The sequence below is a fragment of the Ciona robusta genome, chromosome 1, assembly GCF_009617815.1.
Source record: "Ciona robusta chromosome 1, ASM961781v2".
Taxonomy (NCBI): Eukaryota; Metazoa; Chordata; class Ascidiacea; order Phlebobranchia; family Cionidae; genus Ciona; species Ciona robusta.
In genome coordinates, this window is record NC_143235.1 from 6,903,808 (window position 1) to 6,924,709 (window position 20,902).

Consider the following 20,902-nt stretch of genomic DNA (forward strand, 5'->3'; position numbering starts at 1 on the left):
TTCAGCGGTTCTGGATTCGAATTTATGCTTGAATATTACTTTGATAAAAAAAACAAGCCATTAAAATTTGAAATTAAATGGTTAAGTTTAAATATTTAAGTTAAAATATAAAACTAGCGTAACAAGCCATTAAAATTTGAAATTAAATGGTTAAGTTTTAATATTTAAGTTAAAATATCAAACCAGCGTGACCTCGACGTGATTTGAACACGCAACCTTCCGATCTGGAGTCGGACGCGCTACCGTTGCGCCACGAAGTTTTAACCTATCGGGATTAAATCAACCATGTAGAGACGAGTTTAAGCAGTATCGTTTCAAATACTTGCATGTTTGGTATAATGGAACCTGAGATTGCTAGAAAGCGATGGGGATGTAGCTCAGTGGTAGAGCGCTCGCTTTGCATGTGTGAGGCCCCGGGTTCAATCCCCGGCATCTCTAAATTTGTATCGTCTCTGTGGCGCAATGGATTAGCGCGCTGGACTTCTAATCCAGAGGTTCCGGGTTCGAGTCCCGGCAGGGATGTTTGTTTTGTAATAAAATTTAATCATATTTAAAGTTATAGTAATTTGAGTTTTTGTGCTAGAAAAGGTAAAAACTTGATTAAGCCCGACATAATTTGAATACACAACTTTCCGCTCTGTACTCGGATGCGCAACTATATTTCCCCATATATTCTTTCCCCCAAACCGAAGAAATCTACGAAGTCTGGACGAGTTTACACTATAAATTTACTTAAACAACACTTCAAAAACCAAATTCAACTAATGAAACCATACAAACTACGAAAGCAAATTTTATAATGAACACTGTGACAGAAGCGGGATTCGAACACGCGCCTCCAATGGAGACTGCGACCTGAACGCAGCGCCTTAGACCACTCGGCCATTCTGCCGTTTGTGCCCAAGCGGGAAATTGTAACAGATTGCTTAAAGATGAAAATTAAGACGTTATTTTTTATTTTAAATCGGATGCAATCTAGGTTGTTTTTTCGAACAAATGGAATCCAGCCAGATTTCGAGCCTACATTTTGTATGTGTGAGGCCCCGGGTTGAATCCCTGAAATTTCTAGTTTAGACGTCTGTTTGGCGCAATGAATTAGCTCCTGAACTTCTAATTCAGCGGTTCTGGATTCGAATTTATGCTTGAATATTACTTTGATAAAAAAAACAAGCCATTAAAATTTGAAATTAAATGGTTAAATTTGAATATTTAAGTTAAAATATAAAACTAGCGTAACAAGCCATTAAAATTTGAAATTAAATGGTTAAGTTTAAATATTTAAGTTAAAATATCAAACCAGCGTGACCTCGACGTGATTTGAACACGCAACCTTCCGATCTGGAGTCGGACGCGCTACCGTTGCGCCACGAAGTCTTAACCGATCGGGATTAAATCAACCATATAGAGACGAGTTTAAGCAGTATCGTTTCAAATACTTGCATGTTTGGTATACTGGAACCTGAGATTGCTAGAAAGCGATGGGGATGTAGCTCAGTGGTAGAGCGCACGCTTTGCATGTGTGAGGCCCCGGGTTCAATCCCCGGCATCTCCAAATTTGTATCGTCTCTGTGGCGCAATGAATTAACGCGCTGGACTTCTAATCCAAAGGTTCCGGGTTCGAGTCCCGGCAGGGATGTTTATTTTGTAATAAAATTTAATCATATTTAAAGTTATAGTAATTGAGTTTTTGGGCTAGAAAAGGTAAAAACTTAATTAAGCCCGACATAATTTGAATACACAACTTTCCGCTCTGTACTCGGATGCGCAACTATTTCCCCATAATCTTTCCCCTAAACCGAAGAAATCTACGAAGTCTGGACGAGTTTACACTATAAATTTACTTAAGCAACACTTCAAAAACCAAATTCAACTAATGAAACCACACAAAACTACGAAGCAAATTGTATAATGAACACTGTGGCAGAAGCGGGATTCGAATCCGCGCCTCCAATGGAGACTGCGACCTGAACGCAGCGCCTTAGACCACTCGGCCATTCTGCCGTTTGTGCCCAAGCGGGAATTGTAACAGATTGCTTAAGGATAAAAATTAAGACGTTATTTTTTATTTTAAATCAGATGCAATCTAGGTTGTTTTTTCGAACAAATGGAATCCAGCCAGATTTCGAGCCTACATTTTGTATGTGTGAGGCCCCGGGTTAAATCCCTGAAATTTCTAGTTTAGACGTCTGTTTGGCGCAATGAATTAGCTCCTGAACTTCTAATTCAGCGGTTCTGGATTCGAGTTTAGGCTTGAATATTACTTTGGTGAAAAACCAAGGCATTAAAATTTGAAACTTAAATGGTTAAGTTTAAATATTTAGGTTAAAATATCAAACTAGCGTGACCTCGACGTGATTTGAACACGCAACCTTCCGATCTGGAGTCGGACGCGCTACCGTTGCGCCACGAAGTCTTAACCGATCGGGATTAAATCAACGATATATACAGACGAGATTAAGCAGTATCGTTTCAAATACTTGCATGTTTGGTATACTGGAACCTGAGATTGCTAGAAAGCGATGGGGATGTAGCTCAGTGGTAGAGCGCACGCTTTGCATGTGTGAGGCCCCGGGTTCAATCCCCGGCATCTCCAAATTTGTATGGTCTCTGTGGCGCAATGGATTAGCGCGCTGGACTTCTAATCCAGAGGTTCCGGGTTCGAGTCCCGGCAGGGATGTTTATTTTGTAATAAAATTTAATCATATTTAAAATTATAGTAATTGAGTTTTTGGGCTAGAAAAGGTAAAAACTTGATTAAGCCCGACATAATTTGAATACACAACTTTCCGCTCTGTACTCGGATGCGCAACTATTTCGCCATATAATCTTTCCACCAAAGCGAAGAAATCTACGAAGTCTGGACGAGTTTACACTATAAATTTAGCGCCTCCAATGGAGACTGCGACCTGAACGCAGCGCCTTAGACCACTCGGCCATTCTGCCGTTTGTGCCCAAGCGGGAAATTGTAACAGATTGCTTAAAGATGAAAATTAAGACGTTATTTTTTATTTTAAATCGGATGCAATCTAGGTTGTTTTTTCGAACAAATGGAATCCAGCCAGATTTCGAGCCTACATTTTGTATGTGTGAGGCCCCGGGTTGAATCCCTGAAATTTCTAGTTTAGACGTCTGTTTGGCGCAATGAATTAGCTCCTGAACTTCTAATTCAGCGGTTCTGGATTCGAATTTATGCTTGAATATTACTTTGATAAAAAAAACAAGCCATTAAAATTTGAAATTAAATGGTTAAATTTGAATATTTAAGTTAAAATATAAAACTAGCGTAACAAGCCATAAAATTTGAAATTAAATGGTTAAGTTTAAATATTTAAGTTAAAATATCAAACCAGCGTGACCTCGACGTGATTTGAACACGCAACCTTCCGATCTGGAGTCGGACGCGCTACCGTTGCGCCACGAAGTCTTAACCGATCGGGATTAAATCAACCATATAGAGACGAGTTTAAGCAGTATCGTTTCAAATACTTGCATGTTTGGTATACTGGAACCTGAGATTGCTAGAAAGCGATGGGGATGTAGCTCAGTGGTAGAGCGCACGCTTTGCATGTGTGAGGCCCCGGGTTCAATCCCCGGCATCTCCAAATTTGTATCGTCTCTGTGGCGCAATGAATTAACGCGCTGGACTTCTAATCCAAAGGTTCCGGGTTCGAGTCCCGGCAGGGATGTTTATTTTGTAATAAAATTTAATCATATTTAAAGTTATAGTAATTGAGTTTTTGGGCTAGAAAAGGTAAAAACTTTATTAAGCCCGACATAATTTGAATACACAACTTTCCGCTCTGTACTCGGATGCGCAACTATTTCCCCATATAATCTTTCCCCTAAACCGAAGAAATCTACGAAGTCTGGACGAGTTTACACTATAAATTTACTTAAGCAACACTTCAAAAACCAAATTCAACTAATGAAACCACACAAACTACGAAGCAAATTGTATAATGAACACTGTGGCAGAAGCGGGATTCGAATCCGCGCCTCCAATGGAGACTGCGACCTGAACGCAGCGCCTTAGACCACTCGGCCATTCTGCCGTTTGTGCCCAAGCGGGAATTGTAACAGATTGCTTAAGGATAAAAATTAAGACGTTATTTTTTATTTTAAATCAGATGCAATCTAGGTTGTTTTTTCGAACAAATGGAATCCAGCCAGATTTCGAGCCTACATTTTGTATGTGTGAGGCCCCGGGTTGAATCCCTGAAATTTCTAGTTTAGACGTCTGTTTGGCGCAATGAATTAGCTCCTGAACTTCTAATTCAGCGGTTCTGGATTCGAATTTATGCTTGAATATTACTTTGATAAAAAAAACAAGCCATTAAAATTTGAAATTAAATGGTTAAATTTGAATATTTAAGTTAAAATATAAAACTAGCGTAACAAGCCATTAAAATTTGAAATTAAATGGTTAAGTTTAAATATTTAAGTTAAAATATCAAACCAGCGTGACCTCGACGTGATTTGAACACGCAACCTTCCGATCTGGAGTCGGACGCGCTACCGTTGCGCCACGAAGTCTTAACCGATCGGGATTAAATCAACCATATAGAGACGAGTTTAAGCAGTATCGTTTCAAATACTTGCATGTTTGGTATACTGGAACCTGAGATTGCTAGAAAGCGATGGGGATGTAGCTCAGTGGTAGAGCGCACGCTTTGCATGTGTGAGGCCCCGGGTTCAATCCCCGGCATCTCCAAATTTGTATCGTCTCTGTGGCGCAATGAATTAACGCGCTGGACTTCTAATCCAAAGGTTCCGGGTTCGAGTCCCGGCAGGGATGTTTATTTTGTAATAAAATTTAATCATATTTAAAGTTATAGTAATTGAGTTTTTGGGCTAGAAAAGGTAAAAACTTTATTAAGCCCGACATAATTTGAATACACAACTTTCCGCTCTGTACTCGGATGCGCAACTATTTCCCCATATAATCTTTCCCCTAAACCGAAGAAATCTACGAAGTCTGGACGAGTTTACACTATATAAATTTACTTAAGCAACACTTCAAAAACCAAATTCAACTAATGAAACCACACAAAACTACGAAGCAAATTGTATAATGAACACTGTGGCAGAAGCGGGATTCGAATCCGCGCCTCCAATGGAGACTGCGACCTGAACGCAGCGCCTTAGACCACTCGGCCATTCTGCCGTTTGTGCCCAAGCGGGAATTGTAACAGATTGCTTAAGGATAAAAATTAAGACGTTATTTTTTATTTTAAATCAGATGCAATCTAGGTTGTTTTTTCGAACAAATGGAATCCAGCCAGATTTCGAGCCTACATTTTGTATGTGTGAGGCCCCGGGTTGAATCCCTGAAATTTCTAGTTTAGACGTCTGTTTGGCGCAATGAATTAGCTCCTGAACTTCTAATTCAGCGGTTCTGGATTCGAATTTATGCTTGAATATTACTTTGATAAAAAAAAACAAGCCATTAAAATTTGAAATTAAATGGTTAAATTTGAATATTTAAGTTAAAATATAAAACTAGCGTAACAAGCCATTAAAATTTGAAATTAAATGGTTAAGTTTAAATATTTAAGTTAAAATATCAAACCAGCGTGACCTCGACGTGATTTGAACACGCAACCTTCCGATCTGGAGTCGGACGCGCTACCGTTGCGCCACGAAGTCTTAACCGATCGGGATTAAATCAACCATATAGAGACGAGTTTAAGCAGTATCGTTTCAAATACTTGCATGTTTGGTATACTGGAACCTGAGATTGCTAGAAAGCGATGGGGATGTAGCTCAGTGGTAGAGCGCACGCTTTGCATGTGTGAGGCCCCGGGTTCAATCCCCGGCATCTCCAAATTTGTATCGTCTCTGTGGCGCAATGAATTAACGCGCTGGACTTCTAATCCAAAGGTTCCGGGTTCGAGTCCCGGCAGGGATGTTTATTTTGTAATAAAATTTAATCATATTTAAAGTTATAGTAATTGAGTTTTTGGGCTAGAAAAGGTAAAAACTTTATTAAGCCCGACATAATTTGAATACACAACTTTCCGCTCTGTACTCGGATGCGCAACTATTTCCCCATATAATCTTTCCCCTAAACCGAAGAAATCTACGAAGTCTGGACGAGTTTACACTATAAATTTACTTAAGCAACACTTCAAAAACCAAATTCAACTAATGAAACCACACAAAACTACGAAGCAAATTGTATAATGAACACTGTGGCAGAAGCGGGATTCGAATCCGCGCCTCCAATGGAGACTGCGACCTGAACGCAGCGCCTTAGACCACTCGGCCATTCTGCCGTTTGTGCCCAAGCGGGAATTGTAACAGATTGCTTAAGGATAAAATTAAGACGTTATTTTTTATTTTAAATCAGATGCAATCTAGGTTGTTTTTTCGAACAAATGGAATCCAGCCAGATTTCGAGCCTACATTTTGTATGTGTGAGGCCCCGGGTTAAATCCCTGAAATTTCTAGTTTAGACGTCTGTTTGGCGCAATGAATTAGCTCCTGAACTTCTAATTCAGCGGTTCTGGATTCGAGTTTAGGCTTGAATATTACTTTGGTGAAAAACCAAGGCATTAAAATTTGAAACTTAAATGGTGAAGTTTAAATATTTAGGTTAAAATATCAAACTAGCGTGACCTCGACGTGATTTGAACACGCAACCTTCCGATCTGGAGTCGGACGCGCTACCGTTGCGCCACGAAGTCTTAACCGATCGGGATTAAATCAACGATATATAGAGACGAGATTAAGCAGTATCGTTTCAAATACTTGCATGTTTGGTATACTGGAACCTGAGATTGCTAGAAAGCGATGGGGATGTAGCTCAGTGGTAGAGCGCACGCTTTGCATGTGTGAGGCCCCGGGTTCAATCCCCGGCATCTCCAAATTTGTATGGTCTCTGTGGCGCAATGGATTAGCGCGCTGGACTTCTAATCCAGAGGTTCCGGGTTCGAGTCCCGGCAGGGATGTTTATTTTGTAATAAAATTTAATCATATTTAAAATTATAGTAATTGAGTTTTTGTGCTAGAAAAGGTAAAAACTTGATTAAGCCCGACATAATTTGAATACACAACTTTCCGCTCTGTACTCGATGCGCACTATTTCGCCATATAATCTTTCCACCCAAGCGAAGAAATCTACGAAGTCTGGACGAGTTTACACTATAAATTTAGCGCCTCCAATGGAGACTGCGACCTGAACGCAGCGCCTTAGACCACTCGGCCATTCTGCCGTTTGTGCCCAAGCGGGAAATTGTAACAGATTGCTTAAAGATGAAAATTAAGACGTTATTTTTTATTTTAAATCAGATGCAATCTAGGTTGTTTTTTCGAACAAATGGAATCCAGCCAGATTTCGAGCCTACATTTTGTATGTGTGAGGCCCCGGGTTGAATCCCTGACATTTCTAGTTTAGACGTCTGTTTGGCGCAATGAATTAGCTCCTGAACTTCTAATTCAGCGGTTCTGGATTCGAATTTATGCTTGAATATTACTTTGATAAAAAAAACAAGCCATTAAAATTTGAAATTAAATGGTTAAGTTTAAATATTTAAGTTAAAATATAAAACTAGCGTAACAAGCCATTAAAATTTGAAATTAAATGGTTAAGTTTAAATATTTAATTTAAAATATCAAACCAGCGTGACCTAGACGTGATTTGAACACGCAACCTTCCGATCTGGAGTCGGACGCGCTACCGTTGCGCCACGAAGTCTTAACGATCGGGATTAAATTAAACCATACAGAGACGAGTATAAGCAGTATCGTTTCAAATACTTGCATGTTTGGTATACTGGAACCTGAGATTGCTAGAAAGCGATGGGGATGTAGCTCAGTGGTAGAGCGCACGCTTTGCATGTGTGAGGCCCCGGGTTCAATCCCCGGCATCTCCAAATTTGTATCGTCTCTGTGGCGCAATGAATTAGCGCGCTGGACTTCTAATCCAAAGGTTGCGGGTTCGAGTCCCGGCAGGGATGTTTATTTTGTAATAAAATTTAATCATATTTAAAGTTATAGTAATTGAGTTTTGGGCTAGAAAAGGTAAAAAACTTAATTAAGCCCGACATAATTTGAATACACAACTTTCCGCTCTGTACTCGGATGCGCAACTATTTCCCCATATAATCTTTCCCCCAAACCGAAGAAATCTACGAAGTCTGGACGAGTTTACACTATAAATTTACTTAAGCAACACTTCAAAAACCAAATTCAACTAATGAAACCACACAAAACTACGAAGCAATTGTATAATGAACACTGTGACAGAAGCGGGATTCGAAACCCGCGCCTCCAATGGAGACTGCGACCTGAACGCAGCGCCTTAGACCACTCGGCCATTCTGCCGTTTGTGCCCAAGCGGGAATTGTAACAGATTGCTTAAGGATAAAAATTAAGACGTTATTTTTATTTTAAATCAGATGCAATCTAGGTTGTTTTTTCGAACAAATGGAATCCAGCGAGATTTCGAGCCTACATTTTGTATGTGTGAGGCCCCGGGTTGAATCCCTGAAATTTCTAGTTTAGACGTCTGTTTGGCGCAATGAATTAGCTCCTGAACTTCTAATTCAGCGGTTCTGGATTCGAATTTATGCTTGAATATTACTTTGATAAAAAAAACAAGCCATTAAAATTTGAAATTAAATGGTTAAGTTTAAATATTTAAGTTAAAATATAAAACTAGCGTAACAAGCCATTAAAATTTGAAATTAAATGGTTAAGTTTAAATATTTAATTTAAAATATCAAACCAGCGTGACCTAGACGTGATTTGAACACGCAACCTTCCGATCTGGAGTCGGACGCGCTACCGTTGCGCCACGAAGTCTTAACCGATCGGGATTAAATTAACCATACAGAGACGAGTATAAGCAGTATCGTTTCAAATACTTGCATGTTTGGTATACTGGAACCTGAGATTGCTAGAAAGCGATGGGGATGTAGCTCAGTGGTAGAGCGCACGCTTTGCATGTGTGAGGCCCCGGGTTCAATCCCCGGCATCTCCAAATTTGTATCGTCTCTGTGGCGCAATGAATTAGCCCGCTGGACTTCTAATCCAAAGGTTGCGGGTTCGAGTCCCGGCAGGGATGTTTATTTTGTAATAAAATTTAATCATATTTAAAGTTATAGTAATTGAGTTTTTGGGCTAGAAAAGGTAAAAACTTAATTAAGCCCGACATAATTTGAATACACAACTTTCCGCTCTGTACTCGATGCGCAAACTATTTCCCCATATAATCTTTCCCCCAAACCGAAGAAATCTACGAAGTCTGGACGAGTTTACACTATAAATTTACTTAAGCAACACTTCAAAAACCAAATTCAACTAATGAAACCACACAAAACTACGAAGCAAATTGTATAATGAACACTGTGACAGAAGCGGGATTCGAACCCGCGCCTCCAATGGAGACTGCGACCTGAACGCAGCGCCTTAGACCACTCGGCCATTCTGCCGTTTGTGCCCAAGCGGGAATTGTAACAGATTGCTTAAGGATAAAAATTAAGACGTTATTTTTTATTTTAAATCAGATGCAATCTAGGTTGTTTTTTCGAACAAATGGAATCCAGCGAGATTTCGAGCCTACATTTTGTATGTGTGAGGCCCCGGGTTGAATCCCTGAAATTTCTAGTTTAGACGTCTGTTTGGCGCAATGAATTAGCTCCTGAACTTCTAATTCAGCGGTTCTGGATTCGAATTTATGCTTGAATATTACTTTGATAAAAAAAACAAGCCATTAAAATTTGAAATTAAATGGTTAAGTTTAAATATTTAAGTTAAAATATAAAACTAGCGTAACAAGCCATTAAAATTTGAAATTAAATGGTTAAGTTTAAATATTTAAGTTAAAATATTAAACCAGCGTGACCTCGACGTGATTTGAACACGCAACCTTCCGATCTGGAGTCGGACGCGCTACCGTTGCGCCACGAAGTCTTAACCGATCGGGATTAAATCAACCATATAGAGACGAGTTTAAGCAGTATCATTTCAAATACTTGCCTGTTTGGTATACTGGAACCTGAGATTGCTAGAAAGCGATGGGGATGTAGCTCAGTGGTAGAGCGCACGCTTTGCATGTGTGAGGCCCCGGGTTCAATCCCCGGCATCTCCAAATTTGTATCGTCTCTGTGGCGCAATGAATTAGCGCGCTGGACTTCTAATCCAAAGGTTCCGGGTTCGAGTCCCGGCAGGGATGTTTATTTTGTAATAAAATTTAATCATATTTAAAATTATAGTAATTGAGTTTTTGGGCTAGAAAAGGTAAAAACTTGATTAAGCCCGACATAATTTGAATACACAACTTTCCGCTCTGTACTCGGATGCGCAACTATTTCCCCATATAATCTTTCCCCCAAACCGAAGAAATCTACGAAGTCTGGACGAGTTTACACTATAAATTTACTTAAGCAACTCTTCAAAAACCAAATTCAACTAATGAAACCATACAAAACTACGAAGCAAATTTTATAATGAACACTGTGACAGAAGCGGGATTCGAACCCGCGCCTCCAATGGAGACTGCGACCTGAACGCAGCGCCTTAGACCACTCGGCCATTCTGCCGTTTGTGCCCAAGCGGGAATTGTAACAGATTGCTTAAGGATAAAAATTAAGACGTTATTTTTTATTTTAAATCAGATGCAATCTAGGTTGTTTTTTCGTACAAATGGAATCCAGCCAGATTTCGAGCCTACATTTTGTATGTGTGAGGCCCCGGGTTGAATCCCTGAAATTTTCTAGTTTAGACGTCTGTTTGGCGCAATGAATTAGCTCCTGAACTTCTAATTCAGCGGTTCTGAATTCGAATTTATGCTTGAATATTACTTTGATAAAAAAAACAAGCCATTAAAATTTGAAATTAAATGGTTAAGTTTAAATATTTAGGTTAAAATATAAAACTAGCGTAACAAGCCATTAAAATTTGAAATTAAATGGTTAAGTTTAAATATTTAAGTTAAAATATCAAACCAGCGTGACCTCGACGTGATTTGAACACGCAACCTTCCGATCTGGAGTCGGACGCGTTACCGTTGCGCCACGAAGTCTTAACCGATCGGGATTAAATCAACGATATAGAGACGAGTTTAAGCAGTATCGTTTCAAATACTTGCATGTTTGGTATACTGGAACCTGAGATTGCTAGAAAGCGATGGGGATGTAGCTCAGTGGTAGAGCGCACGCTTTGCATGTGTGAGGCCCCCGGTTAAATCCCCGGCATCTCCAAAGTTGTATCGTCTCTGTGGCGCAATGGATTAGCGCGCTGGACTTCTAATCCAGAGGTTCCGGGTTCGAGTCCCGGCAGGAATGTTTATTTTGTAATAAAATTTAATCATATTTAAAATTAATAGTAATTGAGTTTTTGGCTAGAAAAGGTAAAAACTTGATTAAGCCCGACATAATTTGAATACACAACTTTCCGCTCTGTACTCGGATGCGCACTATTTCCCCATATAATCTTTCCCCCAAACCGAAGAAATCTACGAAGTCTGGACGAGTTTACACTATAAATTTACTTAAGCAACTCTTCAAAAACCAAATTCAACTAATGAAACCATACAAAACTACGAAGCAAATTTTATAATGAACACTGTGACAGAAGCGGGATTCGAACCCGCGCCTCCAATGGAGACTGCGACCTGAACGCAGCGCCTTAGACCACTCGGCCATTCTGCCGTTTGTGCCCAAGCGGGAATTGTAACAGATTGCTTAAGGATGAAAATTAAGACGTTATTTTTTATTTTAAATCAGATGCAATCTAGGTTGTTTTTTCGAACAAATGGAATCCAGCCAGATTCGAGCCTACATTTTGTATGTGTGAGGCCCCGGGTTGAATCCCTGACATTTCTAGTTTAGACGTCTGTTTGGCGCAATGAATTAGCTCCTGAACTTCTAATTCAGCGGTTCTGAATTCGAATTTATGCTTGAATATTACTTTGATAAAAAAAACAAGCCATTAAATTTGAAATTAAATGGTTAAGTTTAAATATTTAGGTTAAAATATAAAACTAGCGTAACAAGCCATTAAAATTTGATATTAAATGGTTAAGTTTAAATATTTAAGTTAAAATATCAAACCAGCGTGACCTCGACGTGATTTGAACACCCAACCTTCCGATCTGGAGTCGGACGCGCTACCGTTGCGCCACGAAGTCTTAACCGATCGGGATTAAATCAACGATATAGAGACGAGATTAAGCAGTATCGTTTCAAATACTTGCATGTTTGGTATACTGGAACCTGAGATTGCTAGAAAGCGATGGGGATGTAGCTCAGTGGTAGAGCGCACGCTTTGCATGTGTGAGGCCCCGGGTTAAATCCCCGGCATCTCCAAATTTGTATCGTCTCTGTGGCGCAATGGATTAGCGCGCTGGACTTCTAATCCAGAGGTTCCGGGTTCGAGTCCCGGCAGGGATGTTTGTTTTGTAATAAAATTTAATCATATTTAAATTTATAGTAATTGAGTTTTTGGGCTAGAAAAGGTAAAAACTTGATTAAGCCCGACATAATTTGAATACACAACTTTCCGCTCTGTACTCGGATGCGCAACTATTTCGCCATATAATCTTTCCACCAAAGCGAAGAAATCTACGAATTCTGGACGAGTTTACACTATAAATTTAGCGCCTCCAATGGAGACTGCGACCTGAACGCAGCGCCTTAGACCACTCGGCCATTCTGCCGTTTGTGCCCAAGCGGAAATTGTAACAGATTGCTTAAGGATGAAAATTAAGACGTTATTTTTTATTTTAAATCAGATGCAATCTAGGTTGTTTTTTCGAACAAATGGAATCCAGCCAGATTTCGAGCCTACATTTTGTATGTGTGAGGCCCCGGGTTGAATCCCTGAAATTTCTAGTTAGACTCTGTTTGCCGCAATGATTAGCTCCTGAACTTCTAATTCAGCGGTTCTGGATTCGAATTTATGCTTGAATATTACTTGATAAAAAAAACAAGCCATTAAAATTTGCAATTAAATGGTTAAGTTTAAATATTTAGGTTAAAATATAAAACTAGCGTAACAAGCCATTAAAATTTGAAATTAAATGGTTAAGTTTAAATATTTAAGTTAAAATATCAAACCAGCGTGACCTCGACGTGATTTGAACACGCAACCTTCCGATCTGGAGTCGGACGCGCTACCGTTGCGCCACGAAATCTTAACCGATCGGGATTAAATCAACGATATAGAGACGAGATTAAGCAGTATCGTTTCAAATACTTGCATGTTTGGTATACTGGAACCTGAGATTGCTAGCAAACGATGGGATGTAGCTCAGTGGTAGAGCGCACGCTTTGCATGTGTGAGGCCCCGGGTTCAATCCCCGGCATCTCCAAATTTGTACCGTCTCTGTGGCGCAATGGATTTGCGCGCTGGACTTCTAATCCAGAGGTTCCAGGTTCGAGTCCCGGCAGGGATGTTTATTTTGTAATAAAATTTAATCATATTTAAAATTATAGTAATTGAGTTTTTGGGCTAGAAAATGTAAAAACTTGATTAAGCCCGACATAATTTGAATACACAACTTTCCGCTCTGTACTCGGATGCGCAACTATTTCCCCATAAAATCTTTCCCCCAAACCGAAGAAATCTACGAAGTCTGGACGAGTTTACACTATAAATTTACATAAGCAACACTTCAAAAACCAAATTCAACTAATGAAACCATACAAAACTACGAAGCAAATTTTAAAATGAAAACTGTGACTGAAGCGGGATTCGAACCCGCGCCTCCAATGGTGACTGCGACCTGAACGCAGCGCCTTAGACCACTCGGCCATTCTGCCGTTTGTGCCCAAGCGGGAAATTGTAACAGCAGGCTTAAGCATGAAAATTAAGACGTTATTTTTTATTTTAAATCAGATGCAATCTAGGTTGTTTTTTCGAACAAATGGAATCCAGCCAGATTTCGAGCCTACATTTTGTATGTGTGAGGCCCCGGGTTGAATCCCTGGAATTTATTGTTTAGTCGTCGGTTTGGCGCAGTGAATTAGCTCCTGAACTTCTAATTCAGCGGTTCTGGATTCGAGTTTAGGCTTGAATATTACTTTGGTGAAAAACCAAGACATTAAAATTTGAAACTTGAATGGTTAAGTTTAAAAATTTAGGTTAAAATATCAAACTAGCGTGACCTCGACGTGATTTGAACGCGCAACCTTCCGATCTGGAGTCGGACGCGCTACCGTTGCGCCACGAAGTCTTAACCGATCAGGATTAAATCAACGATATAGAGACGAGATTAAGCAGTATCGATTCAAATACTTGCATGTTTGGTATACTGGTACCTGAGATTGCTAGCAAACAATGGGGATGTAGCTCAGTGGTAGAGCGCACGCTTTGCATGTGTGAGGCCCCGGGTTCAATCCCCGGCATCTCCAAATTTGTATGGTCTCTGTGGCGCAATGGATTAGCGCGCTGGACTTCTAATCCAGAGGTTCCGGGATCGAGTCCCGGCAGGGATGTTTGTTTTGTAATAAAATTTAATCACATTTAAATTTATAGTAATTAAGTTTTTGGGCTAGAAAAGGTGAAAACTTGATTAAGCCCGACATAATTTGAATACACAACTTTTCGCTCTGTACTCGGATGCGCAACTATTTCGCCATATAATCTTTCCACCAAAGCGAAGAAATCTACGAAGTCTGGACGAGTTTACACTATAAATTTAGCGCCTCCAATGGAGACTGCGACCTGAACGCAGCGCCTTAGACCACTCGGCCATTCTGCCGTTTGTGCCGAAGCGGGAATTGTAACAGATTGCTTAAGGATGAAAATTAAGACGTTCTTTTTTATTTTAAATCAGATGCAATCTAGGTTGTTTTTTCGAACAAATGGAATCCAGCCAGATTTCAAGCCTACATTTTGTATGTGTGAGGCCCCGGGTTGAATCCCTGAAATTTCTAGTTTAGACGTCTGTTTGGCGCAATGAATTATCTCCTGAACTTCTAATTCAGCGGTTCTGGATTCGAATTTATGCTTGAATATTACTTTGATAAAAAAACAAGCCATTAAAATTTGAAATTAAATGGTTAAGTTTAAATATTTAAGTTAAAATATAAAACTAGCGTAACAAGCCATTAAAATTTGAAATTAAATGGTTAAGTTTAAATATTTAAGTTAAAATATTAAACCAGCGTGACCTCGACGTGATTTGAACACGCAACCTTCCGATCTGGAGTCGGACGCGCTACCGTTGCGCCACGAAGTCTTAACCGATCGGGATTAATTCAACCATATAGAGACGAGTTTAAGCAGTATCGTTTCAAATACTTGCCTGTTTGGTATACTGGAACCTGAGATTGCTAGAAAGCGATGGGGATGTAGCTCAGTGGTAGAGCGCACGCTTTGCATGTGTGAGGCCCCGGGTTCAATCCCCGGCATCTCCAAATTTGTATCGTCTCTGTGGCGCAATGAATTAGCGCGCTGGACTTCTAATCCAAAGGTTCCGGATTCGAGTCCCGGCAGGGATGTTTATTTTGTAATAAAATTTAATCATATTTAAAATTATAGTAATTGAGTTTTTGGGCTAGAAAAGGTAAAAACTTGATTAAGCCCGACATAATTTGAATACACAACTTTCCGCTCTGTACTCGGATGCGCAACTATTTCCCCATAAAATCTTTCCCCCAAACCGAAGAAATCTACGAAGTCTGGACGAGTTTACACTATAAATTTACATAAGCAACACTTCAAAAACCAAATTCAACTAATGAAACCATACAAAACTACGAAGCAAATTTTAAAATGAAAACTGTGACTGAAGCGGGATTCGAACCCGCGCCTCCAATGGTGACTGCGACCTGAACGCAGCGCCTTAGACCACTCGGCCATTCTGCCGTTTGTGCCCAAGCGGGAAATTGTAACAGCAGGCTTAAGGATAAAAATTAAGACGTTATTTTTTATTTTAAATCAGATGCAATCTAGGTTTTTTTTCGAACAAATGGAATCCAGCCAGATTTCGAGCCTACATTTTGTATGTGTGAGGCCCCGGGTTGAATCCCTGAAATTTCTAGTTTAGACGTCTGTTTGGCGCAATGAATTAGCTCCTGAACTTCTAATTCAGCGGTTCTGAATTCGAATTTATGCTTGAATATTACTTTGATAAAAAAAACAAGCCATTAAAATTTGAAATTAAATGGTTAAGTTTAAATATTTAGGTTAAAATATAAAACTAGCGTAACAAGCCATTAAAATTTGAAATTAAATGATTACGTTTAAATATTTAAGTTAAAATATCAAACCAGCGTGACCTCGACGTGATTTGAACACGCAACCTTCCGATCTGGAGTCGGACGCGCTACCGTTGCGCCACGAAGTCTTAACCGGTCGGGATTAAATCAACGATATAGAGACGAGTTTAAGCAGTATCGTTTCAAATACTTGCATGTTTGGTATACTGGAACCTGAGATTGCTAGAAAGCGATGGGGATGTAGCTCAGTGGTAGAGCGCACGCTTTGCATGTGTGAGGCCCCGGGTTAAATCCCCGGCATCTCCAAATTTGTATCGTCTCTGTGGCGCAATGGATTAGCGCGCTGGACTTCTAATCCAGAGGTTCCGGGTTCGAGTCCCGGCAGGGATGTTTATTTTGTAATAAAATTTAATCATATTTAAAGTTATAGTAATTGAGTTTTTGTGCTAGAAAAGGTAAAAACTTGATTAAGCCCGACATAATTTAAATACACAACTTTCCGCTCTGTACTCGGATGCGCAACTATTTCCCCATATAATCTTTCCCCCAAACCGAAGAAATCTACGAAGTCTGGACGAGTTTACACTATAAATTTACTTAAGCAACACTTCAAAAACCAAATTCAACTAATGAAACCATACAAAACTACGAAGCAAATTTTATAATGAACACTGTGACTGAACCGGGATTCGAACACGCGCCTCCAATGGAGACTGCGACCTGAACGCAGCGCCTTAGACCACTCGGCCATTCTGCCGTTTGTGCCCAAGCGGGAAATTGTAACAGCAGCCTTAAGGATGAAAATTAAGACGTTATTTTTTATTTTAAATCAGATGCAATCTAGGTTGTTTTTTTGAACAAATGGAATCCAGCCAGATTTCGAGCCTACATTTTGTATGTGTGAGGCCCCGGGTTGAATCCCTGGAATTTATTGTTTAGACGTCTGTTTGGCGCAGTGAATTAGCTCCTGAACTTCTAATTCAGCGGTTCTGGATTCGAGTTTAGGCTTGAATATTACTTTGGTGAAAAACCAAGGCATTAAAATTTGAAACTTAAATGGTTAAGTTTAAATATTTAGGTTAAAATATCAAACTAGCGTGACCTCGACGTGATTTGAACACGCAACCTTCCGATCTGGAGTCGGACGCGCTACCGTTGCGCCACGTAGTCTTAACCGATCGGGATTAAATCAACGATATAGAGACGAGATTAAGCAGTATCGTTTCAAATACTTGCATGTTTGGTATACTGGAACCTGAGATTGCTAGCAAACGATGGGGATGTAGCTCAGTGGTAGAGCGCACGCTTTGCATGTGTGAGGCCCCGGATTCAATCCCCGGCATCTCCAAATTTGTATCAACTCTGTGGCGCTATGGATTAGCGCGCTGGACTTCTAATCCAGAGGTTCCGGGTTCGAGTCCCGGCAGGGATGTTTATTTTGTAATAAAATTTAATCATATTTAAAATTATAGTAATTGAGTTTTTGGGCTAGAAAAGGTAAAAACTTGATTAAGCCCGACATAATTTGAATACACAACTTTCCGCTCTGTACTCGGATGCGCAACTATTTCCCCATATAATCTTTCCCCCAAACCGAAGAAATCTACGAAGTCTTGACGAGTTTACACTATAAATTTACTTAAGCAACACTTCAAAAACCAAATTCAACTAATGAAACCATACAAAACTACGAAGCAAATTTTATAATGAACACTGTGACAGAAGCGGGATTCGAACCCGGGCCTATAATGGAGACTGCGACCTGAACGCAGCGCCTTAGACCACTCGGCCATTCTGCCGTTTGTGCCCAAGCGGGAATTGTAACAGATTGCTTAAGGATGAAAATTAAGACGTTCTTTTTTATTTTAAATCAGATGCAATCTAGGTTGTTTTTTCGAACAGATGGAATCCAGCCAGATTTCGAGCCTACATTTTGTATGTGTGAGGCCCCGGGTTGAATCCCTGAAATTTCTAGTTTAGACGTCTGTTTGGCGCAATGAATTAGCTCCTGAACTTCTAATTCAGCGGTTCTGGATTCGAGTTTAGGCTTGAATATTACTTTGGTGAAAAACCAAGGCATTAAAATTTGATATTAAATGGTTAAGTTTAAATATTTAAGTTAAAATATCAAACCAGCGTGACCTCGACGTGATTTGAACACCCAACCTTCCGATCTGGAGTCGGACGCGCTACCGTTGCGCCACGAAGTCTTAACCGATCGGGATTAAATCAACGATATAGAGACGAGATTAAGCAGTATCGTTTCAAATACTTGCATGTTTGGTATACTGGAACCTGAGATTGCTAGCAAACGATGGGGATGTAGCTCAGTGGTAGAGCGCACGCTTTGCATGTGTGAGGCCCCGGGTTCAATCCCCGGCATCTCCAAATTTGTACCGTCTCTGTGGTGCAATGGATTTGCGCGCTGGACTTCTAATCCAGAGGTTCCAGGTTAGAGTCCCGGCAGGGATGTTTATTTTGTAATAAAATTTAATCATATTTAAAATTATAGTAATTGAGTTTTTGGGCTAGAAAAGGTAAAAAACTTGATTAAGCCCGACATAATTTGAATACACAACTTTCCGCTCTGTACTCGGATGCGCAACTATTTCCCCATAAAATCTTTCCCCCAAACCGAAGAAATCTACGAAGTCTGGACGAGTTTACACTATAAATTTACTTAAGCAACACTTCAAAAACCAAATTCAACTAATGAAACCATACAAAACTACGAAGCAAATTTTAAAATGAACACTGTGACTGAAGCGGGATTCGAACCCGCGCCTCCAATGGTGACTGCGACCTGAACGCAGCGCCTTATAGACCACTCGGCCATTCTGCCGTTTGTGCCCAAGCGGGAAATTGTAACAGCAGGCTTAAGCATGAAAATTAAGACGTTATTTTATATTTTAAATCAGATGCAATCTAGGTTGTTTTTTTGAACAAATGGAATCCAGCCAGATTTCGAGCCTACATTTTGTATGTGTGAGGCCCCGGGTTGAATCCCTGGAATTTATTGTTTAGACGTCTGTTTGGCGCAGTGAATTAGCTCCTGAACTTCTAATTCAGCGGTTCTGGATTCGAGTTTAGGCTTGAATATTACTTTGGTGAAAAACCAAGGCATTAAAATTTGAAACTTAAATGGTTAAGTTTAAATATTTAGGTTAAAATATCAAACTAGCGTGACCTCGACGTGATTTGAACACGCAACCTTCCGATCTGGAGTCGGACGCGCTACCGTTGCGCCACGTAGTCTTAACCGATCGGGATTAAATCAACGATATAGAGACGAGATTAAGCAGTATCGTTTCAAATACTTGCATGTTTGGTATACTGGAACCTGAGATTGCTAGCAAACGATGGGGATGTAGCTCAGTGGTAGAGCGCACGCTTTGCATGTGTGAGGCCCCGGATTCAATCCCCGGCATCTCCAAATTTGTATCAACTCTGTGGCGCTATGGATTAGCGCGCTGGACTTCTAATCCAGAGGTTCCGGGTTCGAGTCCCGGCAGGGATGTTTATTTTGTAATAAAATTTAATCATATTTAAAATTATAGTAATTGAGTTTTTGGGCTAGAAAAGGTAAAAACTTGATTAAGCCCGATATAATTTGAATACACAACTTTCCGCTCTGTACTCGGATGCGCAACTATTTCCCCATATAATCTTTCCCCCAAACCGAAGAAATCTACGAAGTCTTGACGAGTTTACACTATAAATTTACTTAAGCAACACTTCAAAAACCAAATTCAACTAATGAAACCATACAAAACTACGAAGCAAATTTTATAATGAACACTGTGACAGAAGCGGGATTCGAACCCGGGCCTATAATGGAGACTGCGACCTGAACGCAGCGCCTTAGACCACTCGGCCATTCTGCCGTTTGTGCCCAAGCGGGAATTGTAACAGATTGCTTAAGGATGAAAATTAAGACGTTCTTTTTTATTTTAAATCAGATGCAATCTAGGTTGTTTTTTCGAACAGATGGAATCCAGCCAGATTTCGAGCCTACATTTTGTATGTGTGAGGCCCCGGGTTGAATCCCTGAAATTTCTAGTTTAGACGTCTGTTTGGCGCAATTAGCTCCTGAACTTCTAATTCAGCGGTTCTGGATTCGAGTTTAGGCTTGAATATTACTTTGATGAAAAGCCAAGGCATTAAAATTTGAAACTTAAATGGTTAAGTTTAAATATTTAAGTTAAAATATCAACCTAGCGTGACCTCGACGTGATTTGAACACGCAACCTTTCGATCTGGAGTCGGACGCGCTACCGTTGCGCCACGAAGTCTTAACCGATCGGGATTAAATCAACGATATAGAGACGAGATTAAGCAGTATCGTTTCAAATACTTGCATGTTTGGTATACTGGAACCTGAGATTGCTAGCAAACGATTGGGATGTAGCTCAGTGGTAGAGCGCACGCTTTGCATGTGTGAGGCCCCGGGTTCAATCCCCGGCATCTCCAAATTTGTATCGTCTCTGTGGCGCAATGGATTAGCGCGCTGGACTTCTAATCCAGAGGTTCCGGGTTCGAGTCCCGGCAGGGATGTTTGTTTTGTAATAAAATTTAATCATATTTAAATTTATAGTAATTGAGTTTTTGGGCTAGAAAAGGTAAAAACTTGATTAAGCCCGACATAATTTGAATACACAACTTTCCGCTCTGTACTCGGATGCGCAACTATTTCGCCATATAATCTTTCCACCAAAGCGAAGAAATCTACGAAG

General features: G+C 40.0%; 51 non-coding genes across 51 annotated transcripts; 22 read left to right on the forward strand and 29 right to left on the reverse strand.

The window, feature by feature from the left end:
* Positions 1–188: 188 nt before the first annotated feature.
* Trnaw-cca (transfer RNA tryptophan (anticodon CCA)) lies at positions 189–260 on the reverse strand. Its single transcript has one exon. It is a non-coding gene; the product is annotated as a tRNA-Trp (tRNA).
* A 188-nt stretch (positions 261–448) lies between these two features.
* Positions 449–522, forward strand: Trnar-ucu (transfer RNA arginine (anticodon UCU)). Its single transcript has one exon. It is a non-coding gene; the product is annotated as a tRNA-Arg (tRNA).
* A 287-nt stretch (positions 523–809) lies between these two features.
* Trnal-cag (transfer RNA leucine (anticodon CAG)) lies at positions 810–892 on the reverse strand. The gene has a single exon. It is a non-coding gene; the product is annotated as a tRNA-Leu (tRNA).
* A 410-nt stretch (positions 893–1,302) lies between these two features.
* Positions 1,303–1,374, reverse strand: Trnaw-cca (transfer RNA tryptophan (anticodon CCA)). Its single transcript has one exon. It is a non-coding gene; the product is annotated as a tRNA-Trp (tRNA).
* Positions 1,375–1,480: 106 nt separating this feature from the next.
* Positions 1,481–1,552, forward strand: Trnaa-ugc (transfer RNA alanine (anticodon UGC)). Its single transcript has one exon. It is a non-coding gene; the product is annotated as a tRNA-Ala (tRNA).
* Positions 1,553–1,918: 366 nt separating this feature from the next.
* Trnal-cag (transfer RNA leucine (anticodon CAG)) lies at positions 1,919–2,001 on the reverse strand. Its single transcript has one exon. It is a non-coding gene; the product is annotated as a tRNA-Leu (tRNA).
* Positions 2,002–2,341: 340 nt separating this feature from the next.
* Trnaw-cca (transfer RNA tryptophan (anticodon CCA)) lies at positions 2,342–2,413 on the reverse strand. Its single transcript has one exon. It is a non-coding gene; the product is annotated as a tRNA-Trp (tRNA).
* Positions 2,414–2,521: 108 nt separating this feature from the next.
* Trnaa-ugc (transfer RNA alanine (anticodon UGC)) lies at positions 2,522–2,593 on the forward strand. The gene has a single exon. It is a non-coding gene; the product is annotated as a tRNA-Ala (tRNA).
* A 10-nt stretch (positions 2,594–2,603) lies between these two features.
* Positions 2,604–2,677, forward strand: Trnar-ucu (transfer RNA arginine (anticodon UCU)). Its single transcript has one exon. It is a non-coding gene; the product is annotated as a tRNA-Arg (tRNA).
* Positions 2,678–3,352: 675 nt separating this feature from the next.
* Positions 3,353–3,424, reverse strand: Trnaw-cca (transfer RNA tryptophan (anticodon CCA)). The gene has a single exon. It is a non-coding gene; the product is annotated as a tRNA-Trp (tRNA).
* Positions 3,425–3,530: 106 nt separating this feature from the next.
* Trnaa-ugc (transfer RNA alanine (anticodon UGC)) lies at positions 3,531–3,602 on the forward strand. Its single transcript has one exon. It is a non-coding gene; the product is annotated as a tRNA-Ala (tRNA).
* Positions 3,603–3,969: 367 nt separating this feature from the next.
* On the reverse strand, positions 3,970–4,052 carry Trnal-cag (transfer RNA leucine (anticodon CAG)). Its single transcript has one exon. It is a non-coding gene; the product is annotated as a tRNA-Leu (tRNA).
* A 409-nt stretch (positions 4,053–4,461) lies between these two features.
* Positions 4,462–4,533, reverse strand: Trnaw-cca (transfer RNA tryptophan (anticodon CCA)). Its single transcript has one exon. It is a non-coding gene; the product is annotated as a tRNA-Trp (tRNA).
* A 106-nt stretch (positions 4,534–4,639) lies between these two features.
* Positions 4,640–4,711, forward strand: Trnaa-ugc (transfer RNA alanine (anticodon UGC)). Its single transcript has one exon. It is a non-coding gene; the product is annotated as a tRNA-Ala (tRNA).
* Positions 4,712–5,081: 370 nt separating this feature from the next.
* Positions 5,082–5,164, reverse strand: Trnal-cag (transfer RNA leucine (anticodon CAG)). The gene has a single exon. It is a non-coding gene; the product is annotated as a tRNA-Leu (tRNA).
* A 410-nt stretch (positions 5,165–5,574) lies between these two features.
* On the reverse strand, positions 5,575–5,646 carry Trnaw-cca (transfer RNA tryptophan (anticodon CCA)). The gene has a single exon. It is a non-coding gene; the product is annotated as a tRNA-Trp (tRNA).
* Positions 5,647–5,752: 106 nt separating this feature from the next.
* Positions 5,753–5,824, forward strand: Trnaa-ugc (transfer RNA alanine (anticodon UGC)). The gene has a single exon. It is a non-coding gene; the product is annotated as a tRNA-Ala (tRNA).
* Positions 5,825–6,192: 368 nt separating this feature from the next.
* On the reverse strand, positions 6,193–6,275 carry Trnal-cag (transfer RNA leucine (anticodon CAG)). The gene has a single exon. It is a non-coding gene; the product is annotated as a tRNA-Leu (tRNA).
* A 339-nt stretch (positions 6,276–6,614) lies between these two features.
* Trnaw-cca (transfer RNA tryptophan (anticodon CCA)) lies at positions 6,615–6,686 on the reverse strand. The gene has a single exon. It is a non-coding gene; the product is annotated as a tRNA-Trp (tRNA).
* Positions 6,687–6,794: 108 nt separating this feature from the next.
* On the forward strand, positions 6,795–6,866 carry Trnaa-ugc (transfer RNA alanine (anticodon UGC)). The gene has a single exon. It is a non-coding gene; the product is annotated as a tRNA-Ala (tRNA).
* A 10-nt stretch (positions 6,867–6,876) lies between these two features.
* Positions 6,877–6,950, forward strand: Trnar-ucu (transfer RNA arginine (anticodon UCU)). Its single transcript has one exon. It is a non-coding gene; the product is annotated as a tRNA-Arg (tRNA).
* Positions 6,951–7,624: 674 nt separating this feature from the next.
* Positions 7,625–7,696, reverse strand: Trnaw-cca (transfer RNA tryptophan (anticodon CCA)). Its single transcript has one exon. It is a non-coding gene; the product is annotated as a tRNA-Trp (tRNA).
* Positions 7,697–7,802: 106 nt separating this feature from the next.
* Trnaa-ugc (transfer RNA alanine (anticodon UGC)) lies at positions 7,803–7,874 on the forward strand. Its single transcript has one exon. It is a non-coding gene; the product is annotated as a tRNA-Ala (tRNA).
* Positions 7,875–8,241: 367 nt separating this feature from the next.
* Positions 8,242–8,325, reverse strand: Trnal-cag (transfer RNA leucine (anticodon CAG)). The gene has a single exon. It is a non-coding gene; the product is annotated as a tRNA-Leu (tRNA).
* A 408-nt stretch (positions 8,326–8,733) lies between these two features.
* On the reverse strand, positions 8,734–8,805 carry Trnaw-cca (transfer RNA tryptophan (anticodon CCA)). The gene has a single exon. It is a non-coding gene; the product is annotated as a tRNA-Trp (tRNA).
* Positions 8,806–8,911: 106 nt separating this feature from the next.
* On the forward strand, positions 8,912–8,983 carry Trnaa-ugc (transfer RNA alanine (anticodon UGC)). The gene has a single exon. It is a non-coding gene; the product is annotated as a tRNA-Ala (tRNA).
* Positions 8,984–9,351: 368 nt separating this feature from the next.
* Positions 9,352–9,434, reverse strand: Trnal-cag (transfer RNA leucine (anticodon CAG)). Its single transcript has one exon. It is a non-coding gene; the product is annotated as a tRNA-Leu (tRNA).
* Positions 9,435–9,843: 409 nt separating this feature from the next.
* Positions 9,844–9,915, reverse strand: Trnaw-cca (transfer RNA tryptophan (anticodon CCA)). The gene has a single exon. It is a non-coding gene; the product is annotated as a tRNA-Trp (tRNA).
* A 106-nt stretch (positions 9,916–10,021) lies between these two features.
* On the forward strand, positions 10,022–10,093 carry Trnaa-ugc (transfer RNA alanine (anticodon UGC)). The gene has a single exon. It is a non-coding gene; the product is annotated as a tRNA-Ala (tRNA).
* Positions 10,094–10,461: 368 nt separating this feature from the next.
* Positions 10,462–10,544, reverse strand: Trnal-cag (transfer RNA leucine (anticodon CAG)). The gene has a single exon. It is a non-coding gene; the product is annotated as a tRNA-Leu (tRNA).
* A 410-nt stretch (positions 10,545–10,954) lies between these two features.
* Trnaw-cca (transfer RNA tryptophan (anticodon CCA)) lies at positions 10,955–11,026 on the reverse strand. Its single transcript has one exon. It is a non-coding gene; the product is annotated as a tRNA-Trp (tRNA).
* A 188-nt stretch (positions 11,027–11,214) lies between these two features.
* On the forward strand, positions 11,215–11,288 carry Trnar-ucu (transfer RNA arginine (anticodon UCU)). The gene has a single exon. It is a non-coding gene; the product is annotated as a tRNA-Arg (tRNA).
* Positions 11,289–11,571: 283 nt separating this feature from the next.
* Positions 11,572–11,654, reverse strand: Trnal-cag (transfer RNA leucine (anticodon CAG)). Its single transcript has one exon. It is a non-coding gene; the product is annotated as a tRNA-Leu (tRNA).
* Positions 11,655–12,239: 585 nt separating this feature from the next.
* On the forward strand, positions 12,240–12,311 carry Trnaa-ugc (transfer RNA alanine (anticodon UGC)). The gene has a single exon. It is a non-coding gene; the product is annotated as a tRNA-Ala (tRNA).
* A 10-nt stretch (positions 12,312–12,321) lies between these two features.
* Positions 12,322–12,395, forward strand: Trnar-ucu (transfer RNA arginine (anticodon UCU)). The gene has a single exon. It is a non-coding gene; the product is annotated as a tRNA-Arg (tRNA).
* A 671-nt stretch (positions 12,396–13,066) lies between these two features.
* Trnaw-cca (transfer RNA tryptophan (anticodon CCA)) lies at positions 13,067–13,138 on the reverse strand. Its single transcript has one exon. It is a non-coding gene; the product is annotated as a tRNA-Trp (tRNA).
* A 545-nt stretch (positions 13,139–13,683) lies between these two features.
* Positions 13,684–13,766, reverse strand: Trnal-cag (transfer RNA leucine (anticodon CAG)). The gene has a single exon. It is a non-coding gene; the product is annotated as a tRNA-Leu (tRNA).
* A 519-nt stretch (positions 13,767–14,285) lies between these two features.
* Positions 14,286–14,357, forward strand: Trnaa-ugc (transfer RNA alanine (anticodon UGC)). Its single transcript has one exon. It is a non-coding gene; the product is annotated as a tRNA-Ala (tRNA).
* Positions 14,358–14,367: 10 nt separating this feature from the next.
* Trnar-ucu (transfer RNA arginine (anticodon UCU)) lies at positions 14,368–14,441 on the forward strand. The gene has a single exon. It is a non-coding gene; the product is annotated as a tRNA-Arg (tRNA).
* A 674-nt stretch (positions 14,442–15,115) lies between these two features.
* On the reverse strand, positions 15,116–15,187 carry Trnaw-cca (transfer RNA tryptophan (anticodon CCA)). Its single transcript has one exon. It is a non-coding gene; the product is annotated as a tRNA-Trp (tRNA).
* Positions 15,188–15,293: 106 nt separating this feature from the next.
* Positions 15,294–15,365, forward strand: Trnaa-ugc (transfer RNA alanine (anticodon UGC)). Its single transcript has one exon. It is a non-coding gene; the product is annotated as a tRNA-Ala (tRNA).
* A 368-nt stretch (positions 15,366–15,733) lies between these two features.
* On the reverse strand, positions 15,734–15,816 carry Trnal-cag (transfer RNA leucine (anticodon CAG)). Its single transcript has one exon. It is a non-coding gene; the product is annotated as a tRNA-Leu (tRNA).
* A 409-nt stretch (positions 15,817–16,225) lies between these two features.
* Trnaw-cca (transfer RNA tryptophan (anticodon CCA)) lies at positions 16,226–16,297 on the reverse strand. Its single transcript has one exon. It is a non-coding gene; the product is annotated as a tRNA-Trp (tRNA).
* Positions 16,298–16,403: 106 nt separating this feature from the next.
* On the forward strand, positions 16,404–16,475 carry Trnaa-ugc (transfer RNA alanine (anticodon UGC)). Its single transcript has one exon. It is a non-coding gene; the product is annotated as a tRNA-Ala (tRNA).
* Positions 16,476–16,485: 10 nt separating this feature from the next.
* Trnar-ucu (transfer RNA arginine (anticodon UCU)) lies at positions 16,486–16,559 on the forward strand. The gene has a single exon. It is a non-coding gene; the product is annotated as a tRNA-Arg (tRNA).
* A 1,326-nt stretch (positions 16,560–17,885) lies between these two features.
* Trnal-cag (transfer RNA leucine (anticodon CAG)) lies at positions 17,886–17,968 on the reverse strand. The gene has a single exon. It is a non-coding gene; the product is annotated as a tRNA-Leu (tRNA).
* A 517-nt stretch (positions 17,969–18,485) lies between these two features.
* On the forward strand, positions 18,486–18,557 carry Trnaa-ugc (transfer RNA alanine (anticodon UGC)). The gene has a single exon. It is a non-coding gene; the product is annotated as a tRNA-Ala (tRNA).
* Positions 18,558–18,926: 369 nt separating this feature from the next.
* Trnal-cag (transfer RNA leucine (anticodon CAG)) lies at positions 18,927–19,011 on the reverse strand. The gene has a single exon. It is a non-coding gene; the product is annotated as a tRNA-Leu (tRNA).
* A 959-nt stretch (positions 19,012–19,970) lies between these two features.
* On the reverse strand, positions 19,971–20,053 carry Trnal-cag (transfer RNA leucine (anticodon CAG)). Its single transcript has one exon. It is a non-coding gene; the product is annotated as a tRNA-Leu (tRNA).
* Positions 20,054–20,389: 336 nt separating this feature from the next.
* On the reverse strand, positions 20,390–20,461 carry Trnaw-cca (transfer RNA tryptophan (anticodon CCA)). Its single transcript has one exon. It is a non-coding gene; the product is annotated as a tRNA-Trp (tRNA).
* A 188-nt stretch (positions 20,462–20,649) lies between these two features.
* On the forward strand, positions 20,650–20,723 carry Trnar-ucu (transfer RNA arginine (anticodon UCU)). The gene has a single exon. It is a non-coding gene; the product is annotated as a tRNA-Arg (tRNA).
* Positions 20,724–20,902: the final 179 nt, after the last annotated feature.